General features: G+C 46.3%; 1 long non-coding RNA gene across 2 annotated transcripts in view; it reads right to left on the minus strand.

Annotated features, from left to right (window-relative positions):
- Positions 1–1,035: 1,035 nt before the first annotated feature.
- Positions 1,036–13,401, minus strand: part of LOC144175155 (uncharacterized) — a 36,596-nt gene continuing 24,230 nt past the window's right edge. For both annotated transcript variants that reach the window (XR_013323622.1, XR_013323623.1), the window contains 2 exons: positions 6,247–6,483; positions 1,036–2,018 (listed from right to left, as the gene is read on the minus strand). This is a non-coding gene — a long non-coding RNA (uncharacterized LOC144175155). The remainder of the gene's footprint in view (positions 2,019–6,246; positions 6,484–13,401) is intronic.

The following is a 13,401-nucleotide window of genomic DNA, read 5'->3' on the forward strand; positions in this document are numbered from 1 at the left end:
AGCGACCACATCCTTCGCAGCACTGCGCTAGAAGCGAGGAGACCCGGCCAGTGTTGAAGTCGTAGTGTTTAAAATCAAGTGACACACATTTTCCCCTCCGTGATTCGTGAGGTCTCAAGCTTTGCCCTCCTTTTTGCCCCTGTCCTTGACTCTCCCCTTTCTGAAAAAAATGCACCACTGTGATGACAGCCTCACAAGAATGATTGAGTGTGATGCCAGCGCAGTGTTGCGCGGTGGGTTGCAAAATATATAACCCAGGGGGATTTGTGGCGACAATTGTGCAAATGCAAGAGCAACCACAGAGGTAAGTGTGTCCAGTCACGTAATCATAAAAGCAGCCAGCAGAGCTGGTGCCTGTCTGCTTTTTGACAGCTCTGACCCTCTGGCATCTGCCGATTTTGGCAATGGAACAACACTGCCATTAAAGGCAGTGGATTAGCAATGGCCAGCCACCATCATCAGCCTATGTCCATTGCTGGAAGAAGGCCTCTCCCATAGACCTCCAACTACCCCTGTCTTATGCTACCCAAGTCTCTTCTTCTCCCCTAAATTTTCTTATTTCGTTCCTCTGTCAAGTTAACTACCCAATCTACTACTTCTACCTTGTCCCGTTTCTTGGAAGCCATTCTGCTGTCCTGTTGGCTCATGGGTTGTCATTTCGTTCCATTGTTTCCAGGTCAAGTCTACCTGAGTGTTTTTTTCTCCTTTTGATGTACCCATCAGTCAAACACGCCTTGCTGAATATGCCGGACCTTTTTTGGCCAACTATAACCAGCCGAGACTGACGTTTCCTTTTTAAAAAGTTGGGTTTTGCAGGCTCTTTAAAATAGCACGGCATGGGCTCCACTACAGAAGGTTGCATTGCAGCCCAAGGAATGCCTCTAGCAGCATGCCTCGAGCAGGAGGTCCACAAGGGTGAAGATTTTGTTGCTGGGTGTAAAGTCTGCACAGTCTTCACGACACCACGGTCACCACCGGGGGCAAGCCTTGAAAATCGTTAACTACCATTTTATGCAGAGCCACAATTTACAGGCCAATATTTTTATTTGGAAGAGTGATGCTGGGTGTGCGCGAACCAGTTGCGCTGTCGAGGTTGCCATTCACATATTGGGAAGTTATCAGGAATAACCTCCAAACCTGACTTAACAATTGGTGGTTTCGAATGATTTAAATGCAGAAAACAGTAAGCCCATTGAGGTAAATAGCAAAGCGCTGCAGTAGCTTTGAAGCTGTTGATGAACTCGGGAGAAGAGGGCAGCCTAAGTGTGGGATAGACTGTTCACTTGCACTCGCTAAGCCCGGCTTAAATGACAAAATGAGGTTAGTGAAGAAATTCTGTCAAATCTTGTTTTTTTCCCTTCCTTTGTCAAACATGCCACTATGCAACGAACCAAGGGTCCATATCCCTTTAATGTACATGCATGACAAAGTGCAAGGAAAGCGCCTGGACAGGCAAAGTTTGATTCAGTGAGCATATTCCACAAAAGCAGGTTTATTTCCCTTTACTGTGAAAGAAAGCGACATATTTTACCAGCATCCTACAGTAAGCACTCCCAACTGTTGACTGTTGCACCCTACAAAAGCATCCCTTGATGATTAGGCAGTGATAACAAGGTGACTTCATAGGGACGAACAGTTTGATGGGCACTTTGATGGGAACGAACAGCACTGCATTTGGAACTTGTTGATGCACTGGCTAGCTGATATAGAGGCAGGTGTTGGCTTGCAGAACAGCTGTTGCATGCAATCCAGCTTGTGGCTGGCTGTCTGTAGAGTGGGGGTCAAGGTGTTTGGCCATTAGCTCTTAAACTTTGGAAAGTATCCTCAGCACCTGGGCTGTCTTCATTCACTGTTGACCACAGTCGATGGCTGAGGATTGTTGAAGTTGCCTGATCAGGCCATCGCAATGGCAGCACATTGAAGCGTGCTTGGTGATGATCACCGAGGCCAGTTTTTGTCCTTGGTCCTAGGACATCGTTTTCAGTGTTGTCACGGTGTGGACATTCTCAATCCTTTACCTGCAGTGGTGCAGCAAAAAGAATGAAAAGAATTGTGGTTGTCTGTCGGAGGCAACAATGCCAAACAATGCCTGATACCCTATTGGGAACAAGAAAAACAGCATTGTGGGCACACGAAAGAGCTATACCCATGCCACACGTACATGGAAAATGACATTAAGTGCTTAATGCTTTAAGTTTTAATGCCATTAATTCGCTGCCACATGCAAAAGTCCAATGCCATTCGCTATACAGTTGAACCCCTTTATAAGAGACACATACCAAGGAGCAGTTTCTGTCTCTTATACGAGATGTCTCTTATAAGCAGGGAACCATGTTTTCAGCAGGGAACCATGTTTTCACTTACTGGTCAACTGCTAGTTTAATGTGGGCACCGTATGACTAAAATAAGCTCAAAAGAACGCTACAGCATGTTGCAAATGATTCATTCTAATTTATGTTTGGCCCCAGAATTTATGAAACAGTTCTGAATCTTTGTTTCCTTCATGACAGTATTTACACTGTTTTTTCCAACCAATTCCACATGCTTTCATCGATGCAAGTCCACACCGCAGTGTTTTTCCCGCACTTACGTTTGGGAGTTGGTGAGAGGGTTGGGGATTGGGCTAGATGGCTAACATTGCCAGCTCTGTTTCCTTTTGCGCCTGTTCTGTTGATATTTACAATTCGCTAGCCTCAAGCTGGCAAGTTTTGCAGCTGTTTCTGTATTTTGGAATTAGTCATCGTCACGACATTGTTGATATACCTCATAATTGTTTTATTTAAAGTTGCTGTCACTAATTTTATTTGAAGTAGCCTTAGTTCATAACCCGACAGATATTCCCTCCGCATGCCAGGCAGGTAGAAGCGTCAATTCAAACAGTGCGAAGAAGTTTGGAAAAAGTTGGCTTATGGGATACGGGCCCTGTCGTTTTTGTGCTCTTTGAACGGACTATGAACTGACTGGCCCAGGGGTCAGTTCTGCACCCAACATATGTCTCGCATATACGTTTACAGCGCATGAACGCGATTTTTTCGCGCAGTGCACGTACGTGCTTTTCTCTCGTAGCTTGTTTATAAAACGCCGCTTAATCTTCGGCATAAATGGTTTCGTATATAGTAACAAACAGCTTTTTTTCCTTTCACTGTTTGTGGAAGATGAATCGTAGATGTTGAGTTCACAAGCCTGATGAGTAGCCAGAGCCCACAGCTTCTTCCGCTGTGTGCTCAGGCTATTCATTACGCTTGCAGGACTCAACATCTGCGATGCCTCTTGATTGGGAGTTACGCGAGTGGGAGAGCCCGCATGTGCGGTCGCGCTCCAATGGATGGCAGTAAGCTTCAACCACTTCTGTGAGTTGCATTTCCATTGGCAGGGCTTCTCATCATCATTTCATAGCTGACTGAACCACTGTGTGTTTGCTGAAGTTATAATAAATAGCTACTGCAGGCGTCTGTCGTTCACCTGTGTTTCCACAATGGAAGCAACTGCAATTAGTGACTGGTGGCACTGCATCTGAAATTAAAATGTCTGTTACAAGTAAGATTATTGATAAAGTTCAAGGATGACTTGTCGCTTATAACCAACTGTCTTCTATATCTGATGTCTGTTATAAAAGAGGTTAATTTAGTGGGAAAGATAGGGCAGCCAACCATGTGGGTGAATAGTGTCTCTTATACCCATTTGTCTCTTACATCCATGTCTCTTATAACGAGGTTCAACTGTAGTGTAATTTTTTGTTTAAGCAGGTACGCACAACTCTCCTTCGCCATCAGATCTGCCTACTCTCAAATGCGACGAGCACCAAATGAAACTAACGAAACTCTCAGTAGAATGCAAAGTTGAGCTAGTTGTATCTGATTCATGTTTAAAGCGCAGACAGACTTTGTCCTCTTCTTGTGTATTGCCCGTCTGCGCTTTAAGCATGAAACTCTCAGCACCAGAGTGTTGACACGGAAACGTAGCTGAACTTCGAAAGGACGAAGTTCATTAAAACAGTGGCAAAAGGCAAAACCTGGTATCATCTGTTTTGAATTTTTCGGATTTGGCTACCTCTGGCAGACAACGGCAGCTGCTGAAGCCGCTTTTAGAAACGGCTCACACCATTTTTTAGAAAACACTTTTTCTCATTACGTTTTCTTTGAAAACAACATTTTAAACCCTTGTAAGACAGTTTTCTCTATGTTAGAAACTTCTAAAATGTGAGTAAATTTCTGTTTTTGATCATTATCACCATCATGCCTAACACACTTAATGCCTTTACGTTTTCGTGTGTAGTACGGCCCGCCCAAATAATGTCATTCGGTACCTTAAGGCCTTAAACACCTAATGTCACTTTTCGTGTACGTGTGGCATGGGTATAAGAGTGGATCTAACACAAATAGATCCGACCGTTGCTGCAACAGCAGTGACAACGGTATGTTTGTGCTCTGCTACTGAATGGATAACAAGTCCAGTGATTTACTCAGCCAACGATGATGCTCAATCTTTCAAGAAGTTGGGATTTGGACAGCCTACTCGTGATGTGCACACACTCATATCATGCTTGAGCTGGATTATCTCCACAGTCCAACAACAGCTCGATAAATTTCCGTGCAGTGACACAGCTATGGTACCCTGCATGGAATTACAATTACTTCAAGCTAAAATGCTTAAAGGAGCACTGACACCAATTTTCGGCGTTAATATTATTGCACAGTTCGCTTCCTTCACTCAACAGAATACCCTGGGTGAAATATGAGCGGCCTGCGCGACGCGAAGAACATAGTTTAATTGGATCTCATTTATCGCGCCGACGGAGCAGCGCGCGGAGCGGCACTCAGCAAATAGACATCAGCGTGACATCATCCAGGGAGAGTCAAAAGAAGTGATGCGGCAGCGCTCGTCAAACGCTCGTGACGTCACTTCATGCGCGCGGCCCCACGAGCGGCGAGCGGGCGCAACACCCTCTCAAGCGGGCGCCGGTGACGTCGCACAAAGCGGTGAGGTCAGGCAGGGAGTCTGTCATATGCGCCGTTCGGGATGAAAGCGCGGGAATTTGAAACAAACGATTTTCAAGCCGTTCAATGTAATTAACTATCGCGCGCTGAAGTATTTGAAGTGCTGTTTCAGGTTCGCCAGGCCATTAAGCATCGATAAAAGCAATAAAATTTAACATAAAATTTTCGTGTCAGTGCTCCTTTTAACAACTCAAAGGGCACATGCGCAAACATAAAGTTGCTAGTGAGGCAATTTGTAAAAGTGTGCAGCCAGAAATAACTACAGTGATAGCTTCACTTTCGCCAAGTGCACCACAGGGGGGGAAGCAAAAAAAAAAAAAAAAAAAAAAAGTGGTTGTTCCCTCATCCTTAGGAACTGGTAAAACACGAAAGTGAAATGTGCCTTCACAGGAGCAGTTCAATGTTTATTGTGCATCGGTATGAACTTGCACATTACTTGCCGCAGTAGCTCAGTGGCTAAGGCGTTGCGCTGCTGAGCACGAGGTCGCGGGTTCGATTCCCGGCCGTGGCAGCCACTTGTCTGATTGAGGCGAAAAGCGAGAACACCCGTGCGTACGAGATTTTGGCACACATTAAAAATCCCCAGGTGGTCAAAATTAATCCAGAGCCCTCCACTACGGTCCGCCTCATCGCCTGGGTTGCGTCAGCGTGTTAAACCGCGTCAAGCCGCGTCAGCGTGTTAAACTGCGTTAAGCCGTGTCAATCGAAGTTGAGTTGTCAATCGAAGCCGTGGATTTCGGACGTGTTCAAGGAAACCTACTGCTGTCTTCCGCGGCCTTTTCTGTAAAAAGTTGCAATTGTCAGAGCCAGGTCACCCATAAGCACTGGAATGTCGTACCAAGAGCTCACATCACGATTTCCATATCATTTTTAGCCACACGGTGCAGCAGAGTGACATTAGTCACCACTTGGGTCCCGTTGCCTGCGTTCTATTGACACTCAGCACGGTCAGCCTTGTAGTTCATTGGCTGCCTTCTTTCCGTCGTGCTGCTTCTTGGAACCAGACTTGTCGGTCTGGTGTTTCAACCTGCAATCTCATAAGTCATGCCAGCTCTGTTAGCCCACCTGTACATTTTGTGTGATCTCACAAGTACCGCTAAAATTAACGGTACGAGACACTAGATGATATGACAACTCTTTACGCTGTTGTTACCTTGTTTGCAGCAGTATTTTAGCCAGCAAACAAGGCACACTCATAAAATGTGGTGAAATAAACCAGGTAGTGTGAGACATGAAAACATTGCCACACCTTGCTGGAGCTGATCGCCAAGGCGATGATTGTGGAAGACACAGATATCCTCAGGGGGGCAGCATCTTCACCGTTGAGCAGTCTGGGTTGTACAGGAGGCTCACAGCCAGAGTAGAGGCCCCAAGTACCACAGCTAGTAAGTGCGGTCAGTGTTGAACACAAAGTGACCGATCATATCTCTTCCTCCGCACGAGTCATGATACGTCTTGCTGTAGGTATGGCACACGCCGTGATTACCTGCAAAATGTTTTAGAAAAAAAATCAAAGCCGTTCCACTCAATGTGAAAGCTGTCAGAACTGCAGAGCAGTGATTTGCCATAATGGGCTGTAGCGCCATTATCTGCTCGCTGCTACCACCCAATGTAAATCAAATTTCCTTCCCTCGCAGTGCTCGCGCGCCCCCTGCCTGAAACTGCACCAGCGGGAGTTCTGCTCGTTTTGTGCTTGCTTTTCTCCCCGCACGTGCCAGCGTTGCACTGCCACTTTTTCTCGCTTACTATCGTAAAAACCAACCGAACGAGTGTTCCTAACTAAATGAATGCGGGCGCTGCCGTTTAAGTACGTATATTTTGCCTCAAATGTACCTGCAGTTTTCTTTGCGCTAAACAACGGGGAGATGTATGACAAGCGCCAGCGTTTCACGAGTTTTGAACGCTTATGACTATACGCCTCGAGCGCGGCCTGTAGGGGCGCCACTGAAATCCCCCTAGCGGCCCGTTTCGAAAGCAGGCGCGGGAGTCCCCGGCCCGCTCCCCCCTGTCGCCGTTGCTTTTGGGGCTCGTTCAAGACAGCGATTTACCGTTTGTCCGCGTTCGAAATACCGAATAACGTGGAGCAGGCACTCTGTTTGCAAGCGTGGTATGTTCACGAGAGTATAAACGTTTATGACGCGATACTAGTGAGATCTATATGAGCGCCAGGCGTGTGTCACAGGCCGGCGTCCCGAAGCCAGCATTTGCATGCAGCTGATTGCAATTCCGCTGCCCTGAAATTTAGTGACTGTGTCTCCGTAAGCAGTCTTTCCTCCGATGGTCATGTTGCGGCCATACACACTATGATGTAAATCGACTTTGTGCACATACAAAATCTAGCGGAGCACTCATACCTGACAGCACGCAAGTTACGCCTGCCAATATCACATATCAGATATTGATCAGTACCATGAACAAGCTAATGCGGCATAAATTTCACAAACATTGTACCAAAGAAGTACGATGGATAATGCAAAATTACACTCCGGAGTCAGCACACGACGACAAATTTATTGCTGGGTCGTCTTGTCCCGAGCGAGGTGAGCGCTCGCAAAGATTCATCTGTTACATTTATCCTCCACGAGAAGCGCGAAGATGGGTTTAAAGAGTAATCCGCGTCCGTGACCAAACTCTTCTTCGAAACACCGTCATATGAGTCATGACACAGGGAGACTGCAGAATCTAGCATAAACCGAAATCAGAGACCCTTATCAGATACGACACTCTTCCAACGAGCCCGTGTGTACGAGATTTCGGCGCGCGTTAAGGCTCTAGGTGGTCAAAATTAATCCGGAGCCCTCCACTACGGCGTGCCTCATCGTCTCCGTTGCGTCGGTGCGTTAAACCCTGCAATCAATCAATCAACTCTTCCAACGACACCTCGTATCGCTTGTGAACTGCCTACCCAGTATTCTTCAAAAAATGAGTCCGCCGAGTGATCAGCCGTTTTTCAAGGCAAAAAACAAACGAAAAGTGAACACGCAGCTTGTGTGTGTGTGATTACTAAAACGTGCATTCGTTGATTTCGCTCCGCATTTGTAAACAACGCGATAGTTGAGCGTCCTCCTCCTCATCCCCCCCCCCCGCCCATGTCTAGCGAAATATCAGTGCATTTCGCATCTAGTTGGTCTGGTGAATACTACCTTGCTCAAACAAACGTCTTTAGCATTTCAGAAGCTGCACTCGTTTTTTTTTTTTATTCCCGTACTATTCTATTTATTCTTTACTTGCAGACCATTCATTTTCCCGTGGTTTCATTAACATATACCTTGGTTCTTACTATAAGGCATGAGTGGGCACATATCTGACTTAACATTTTCTTTTCCGTACTTAATATTTTCGCGTGGCTTATATTCCCATAAAAGGCACAAGTTTTTGTCAGCTATTGGGTTATCACATCCCCGAAATATATTTTTCTACGACGTACGTATTCGAAGCAAAGCCGCATTTGTTGTCCGCGCTGCAAAACGAACCAACCTTTTACAGTGCCAATATCAGGTCTAAACGAGGCGACAATAAATAGAATTCTCTTGTGCTGACATGTTCGAAGGTGACAGCGGTGATATGCTGCTGCCATCGCCGACGCCCGCAAGAGCGGCCAAGAAGCGCGCAGAACTGCCTCCCCGGGTAGCTCTTGTTGGCGTTAGAGCGCTCTACCAAGACGCAGCTGTTTTTTTTAAGTGCCCTAAACGTGCAGTTAGCTTACAGACGTCACCATAACAAGTTGTTTAGAGCGCGGAAAGGCAAAGAGAAGCGAAAGAAAACCAAAACACTGCATGACCACCTATCAGCCACGCAGCGCTAATCCCGCAAACGCCGCGGAGAAGCGGCGGCAGGCGGCGCAGCGATCGCGAATCTCGAGGCGTATATAAGCCGCTTGGCTTTCGAAGCCTTTGGGTTACGCCGCGACAACAAGGCAGGCCCCTAAAGTGCTCTGCACTTAAAAAAACCAGAGGTCTGCTGTTGAACTGAGAAGAGACTAGGTGCAAGTTGCGAACCCAGACTTCAGCAGAGCTTAGGGGCAGTTTTTCTGCTGTTTAGCTGGTGCAAGTGTTAGCTCTCAACCCCAGTTTACGTGTGACGAGCCATCACTAGTCATTTGGGCAATGTGCTTGAAGCATTTCACCCAAACTACTGCAGGTTTTCCCCCTCAATTTAGTCAAATACGCCATACAATTAAACCAGGCGCCAGCGAATTTAATCGAAGTGCCAACCAATTTAATCCACGCACCAATTAGCTGTCAGAAAGTTGCTCAGGGGTGTGTTCAGGTAAAGACAGCCAAAGTGGTGTCATGACCATTTTCTGTTTCGAACGAAACTTTTGGCGTGCATAGAATATTGTGTCCTCACCGAGGATCTCACACAATCTCAGTGAGAAACACCATACTTGGCGAACTAAAAAAAAATCTTAGGACGCAACTGGGCAAGGCTACTTCGCAGTGTGCCCCGCGTGGCAACTTTGGTGGCCCGTAAAACAAGAAGGAAAGTTTTCTGAACCTTCATATTCTCTAGCTACACCAAATATTTGCAAACTTTTCTGTTGAATTCAGCAAGCTTGACTTGTTCGTACTCGCATATCTTCAGAAAATATTGTCATGAAGTCAAGGATGACACAGTCGTCTTCAAGGAAAAACAAGTTTATTGGAGCGAACTTGCGCTCCCCTGACTACTGAAAAAGTGCACAGGTGGCGAAGCAGCAGTCAACAAAGTGACGTGCGTTAGCGAGCGTCGGCGATTCGGAAATGCCGCGGCGCCTGCTTGCAGGCTTTTATCTTTCGGCGTGACTGTTTCTAGAACCGTCGATTTACATCTAGAACATTGTAGATCAAAGAAGATTATTCGAGGCTAGTGACGCTAGGGCGAAACGCTCTCCGTATCAGAATGAGATAACCTGCCCGGCATAAAAATAAAGAATGGAACACGCGCTTCGCTTGGGACACAGTTAACGCAGCCGGGCGCGGCCGAGCACTAAAACCAAAACATAAACAAACAAACCCAATGCCTAGTTCACGGCAATATCATCCCAAAATTAGTCGGAAAAGCAATGTCGTTCAAAAATGGCACTTTTGAAAAAAATTTAATTTACACATTGGCTTACAATCGAAGTTCTCTCTCTTTTTTTTTTTTTTTCTAGTAGCTTACCAAGGGCAGGTGAACATTTTGTACCCTTTTCATTTCTGTAGAAAACAAACTTCGAAATGCTACCAAGTCAAGTACACAGAAAAATGAAAATCTCTGAAAAAGAGCCAACTTTCGACGCTATTTAAAAAAAAGCCATGTCTCTCAATTTCCTTAAAATCTCCTCAAATTGTGCCTCAATGAATGAATATTCTGAAGCAGTAACAATGTATTGTAATATTTTTGTTGTGACTTAGGAAAATGAAGTCATATCCGACACAAGTTTTTGTCCGATCGATAGGAGAATAGCACCACGCAACGAACACAAGCAAATAATTAGGACTGCTCTTAGAGCTTTAAAAAATATTATGTGAATGACAAAGAAAACTGGTCTGTGTAGTAATATTTAGCCGTAATTCAACTTGTTAATTGCGGTATTCATAAAACTTCTTAGTACTCGTGCTGACTCAACAGTTCCTATATGTTCAATTTTATACGGCAATAAAAATGATCTATTTTTTCATAAATTTCATGTCCGAAACCCATATTATACATTTCTGAGCTTGCTTAATTACGAATATAAAGTTAGCCCTATTGCAAACAAGTAGCCACGCTGCAGGTACTTACGTGGGGCAGGCAGTCAACGTGGTCAGGATGTATTTTCATTTTGCGTGTTAAGCTCTAATTTGAAAGACAAGCTTTTTCAATTATCCGCCATTCAGGCTGCTGAGAATTATAGAATGATTCGCTTTTTAAAATCCTGATTTGTGTCCTCAGAAAGGGAAAGAAAGGCAAACTTTTATACCCCTGCAAAAATTTTTACTTTCACATATACGACCCATAAATGTTAAAAGGAAAGTGCCACTTGCTCCTATAAAGGTCCTTGAAAGTGTCCACAAGCTCTGGTCAGAATCGTTGCTGCCACTCTGAGTCCGCGTTGCGTGCTGTATACGTGCGATTTCCTTCATGTGATTTCACACTCCTCCACATGTGAGAAGACTGGATGCCGGGTACCGGCTTGACATTTTTCCATTCCTCTTTCTTGACCTCTGTGAATGTGGCAAGTTCGCTGTCGTCCATATGCATCATGACGACATTTTTCACTTTTCCTGCAAGCGTGTCCACGAACTCCTTTGCACTTTGTATGGCTTCATCGGCCGCTGAACGCAAATTCTGTGCCTTAGCTTCGTGCTTCACAAGACCACCCACGTCGTCGCACGCATTTTTGCCATGTCCAGTTGCGGTGAAAATCCACTTCGTCTCCCTACATTCACTGCTCTGCATCTCGTGGAACTGGTATTTGTTTTTAAAACTGGCGGCAGCACCGTCACTTACATAAGTAAGCATAGCGTATAATGGTGCGTTGTCTTCGAGATGCTGCTTGATTTTGATAAGGGCCAAGCAAGCGTAGAGTCATAACTAAGGTCGTCGCAGATGATGGCATAATTCCTCGTCATCTTTCTCGACGTTACAACACAAGTGAATGCACTTATTTGCCTCTTGTACCAGTGGTGACCTTGTACATCATCGGGCAGCACAATCGTCCAGTTCTCGGCAAAATCAAAGTGTAGCACTACCGCACTCCTTTCGCATTTCCGCTTCACATCACGTATTGCTCTGGCTTGCACACATCTCTTGAAGTTTTGTGGCACCCATTTTTCAGTCAACCTTTGGAGCTCTTCAAGGAATATAGGGGCGGTCATTGTTTTTTTAATAAGATCGCCAGATTCCCAGGAAGCCATGACCACTTCCTCTTCAAAGTCAACATGGAGCTTGTCCAAGGTCAAGTTTTCTGCTTTTGGGCAGCGTTCCCAATCTCCAAGAAAACACGTGGCTGTAGGATGCGGACATGTGTAAAGATCCTGCACGGTTTCGCTTGAAAACGAGCGTCCACTTGCATTTTGGAGGGCTACTAGGGCCAGGTGAAAGTTGGCGCAATATGTGCACACGCATACCTGGCGATATGGAGCGCACTTTACCCAGTTAGGACGCAGTGAAATGAACTTCGTTATCCCAACTCCAGAGGTAGGGTGGGCGAGGTTGTATATACGGCAAGCTTCTTGCAAGGACCGTGTCATGAAGCGCTTAGAAGTCCATTGTTGCTCACCGTCGACCTTGCGCGGACCACATCCTTTTTGTCAGGGCTTTGCCTTGAGCAGTCCAGTTCATCAGTGGTGTAGTAGGAGAGCACTGTACGGATGTCTTGTTCACTCACTCTGTGTCTACTGTAGGCCTGCACGCTAGACCACACGCCTTAATTAAGAATCTGCGAGGTTTTTTGCCTTCTTGATGATGCGCCTGGTCGCCTCTGGGATTACCCTTTGCACTTCCTTTGCGGTCATGGCGGGTGGCAGCAAAGTCAGCAAGCAGCACCGCTCCTGAAAGGAGGCGCATTTGACATACGCCTGGCGCATGTTGCCTTTCCAGCTGTCACAGTCATTGCAGCTTCCGTGCGGCATTGTGGATGTGCCTGGGACATTATACGCCGCCCGAATTTCAGTGACTACGGCATCATGAATTTCCTCCTGCTTCCTCGTCACGTAAGAAGCCCCGAGGCACTTCCGCACAGCATTCGGTTCCTTTAGTGGAGAGACCGCCAAGCGCCTGCCGACAAAGTCATTTATGTTTGCGACAACTTCTCCAGGCTGAAAGTTGTCAATTGCGAGGTGAAATTCCCCTGGCATGCTTCGGGTACCCCCTTTAAAACAGCGTAAACAGTTCTGACAAAGCATGTCTTCATGCACCGTAGCGGCTGTGTCCGGGGGTAGCAGTTTCTTGATGGCGGTGACACCACCAATTTCTCTCACACAACGGAAGTTCCTTTGAACTTGAATCCGAGTAGTCAGCACTGAACTTCTGCCAAGAAAAGGCGCCATGTTTCTTCGGAGGTAACAAATGCTTCTTGTCTAGGACAGGCGTTGCCTGGTTCAGTAAGAACGAAATGGGAACACTCACAGAGGTGAGGGTGAAAGGCAGCGAAACTCGAGTGCTTCCGTAGGTGCCGTCCACTGCAGATGCCCCTAAGAGGTTGCTTGGCCATCTGGTGATTCAGGCGGCTGCAAGCAGGAGCCACGGAGCTGATAGGGGCACAGGACGACGATGATCAGGCAGTAATGACTGGAAGCTCGTGGATTGCGATAAGACCATCAGGCACGAGAGGTCCACGGATGCCAAAGCATCTGAGCATGGTCATTTTGACGTTTTACCAAGCGCGCGAGTGACGGCCCCATAATAGTCGAAGCAGTTTTCTGGCCTTATAAGTTCCTGATTGTACGGGCTTTCGCAC

The sequence above is a fragment of the Haemaphysalis longicornis genome, unplaced genomic scaffold (assembly GCF_048455015.1).
Source record: "Haemaphysalis longicornis isolate Haplotype H1 unplaced genomic scaffold, Haemaphysalis longicornis Haplotype H1 scaffold_1, whole genome shotgun sequence".
NCBI classification, from domain to species: Eukaryota; Metazoa; Arthropoda; class Arachnida; order Ixodida; family Ixodidae; genus Haemaphysalis; species Haemaphysalis longicornis.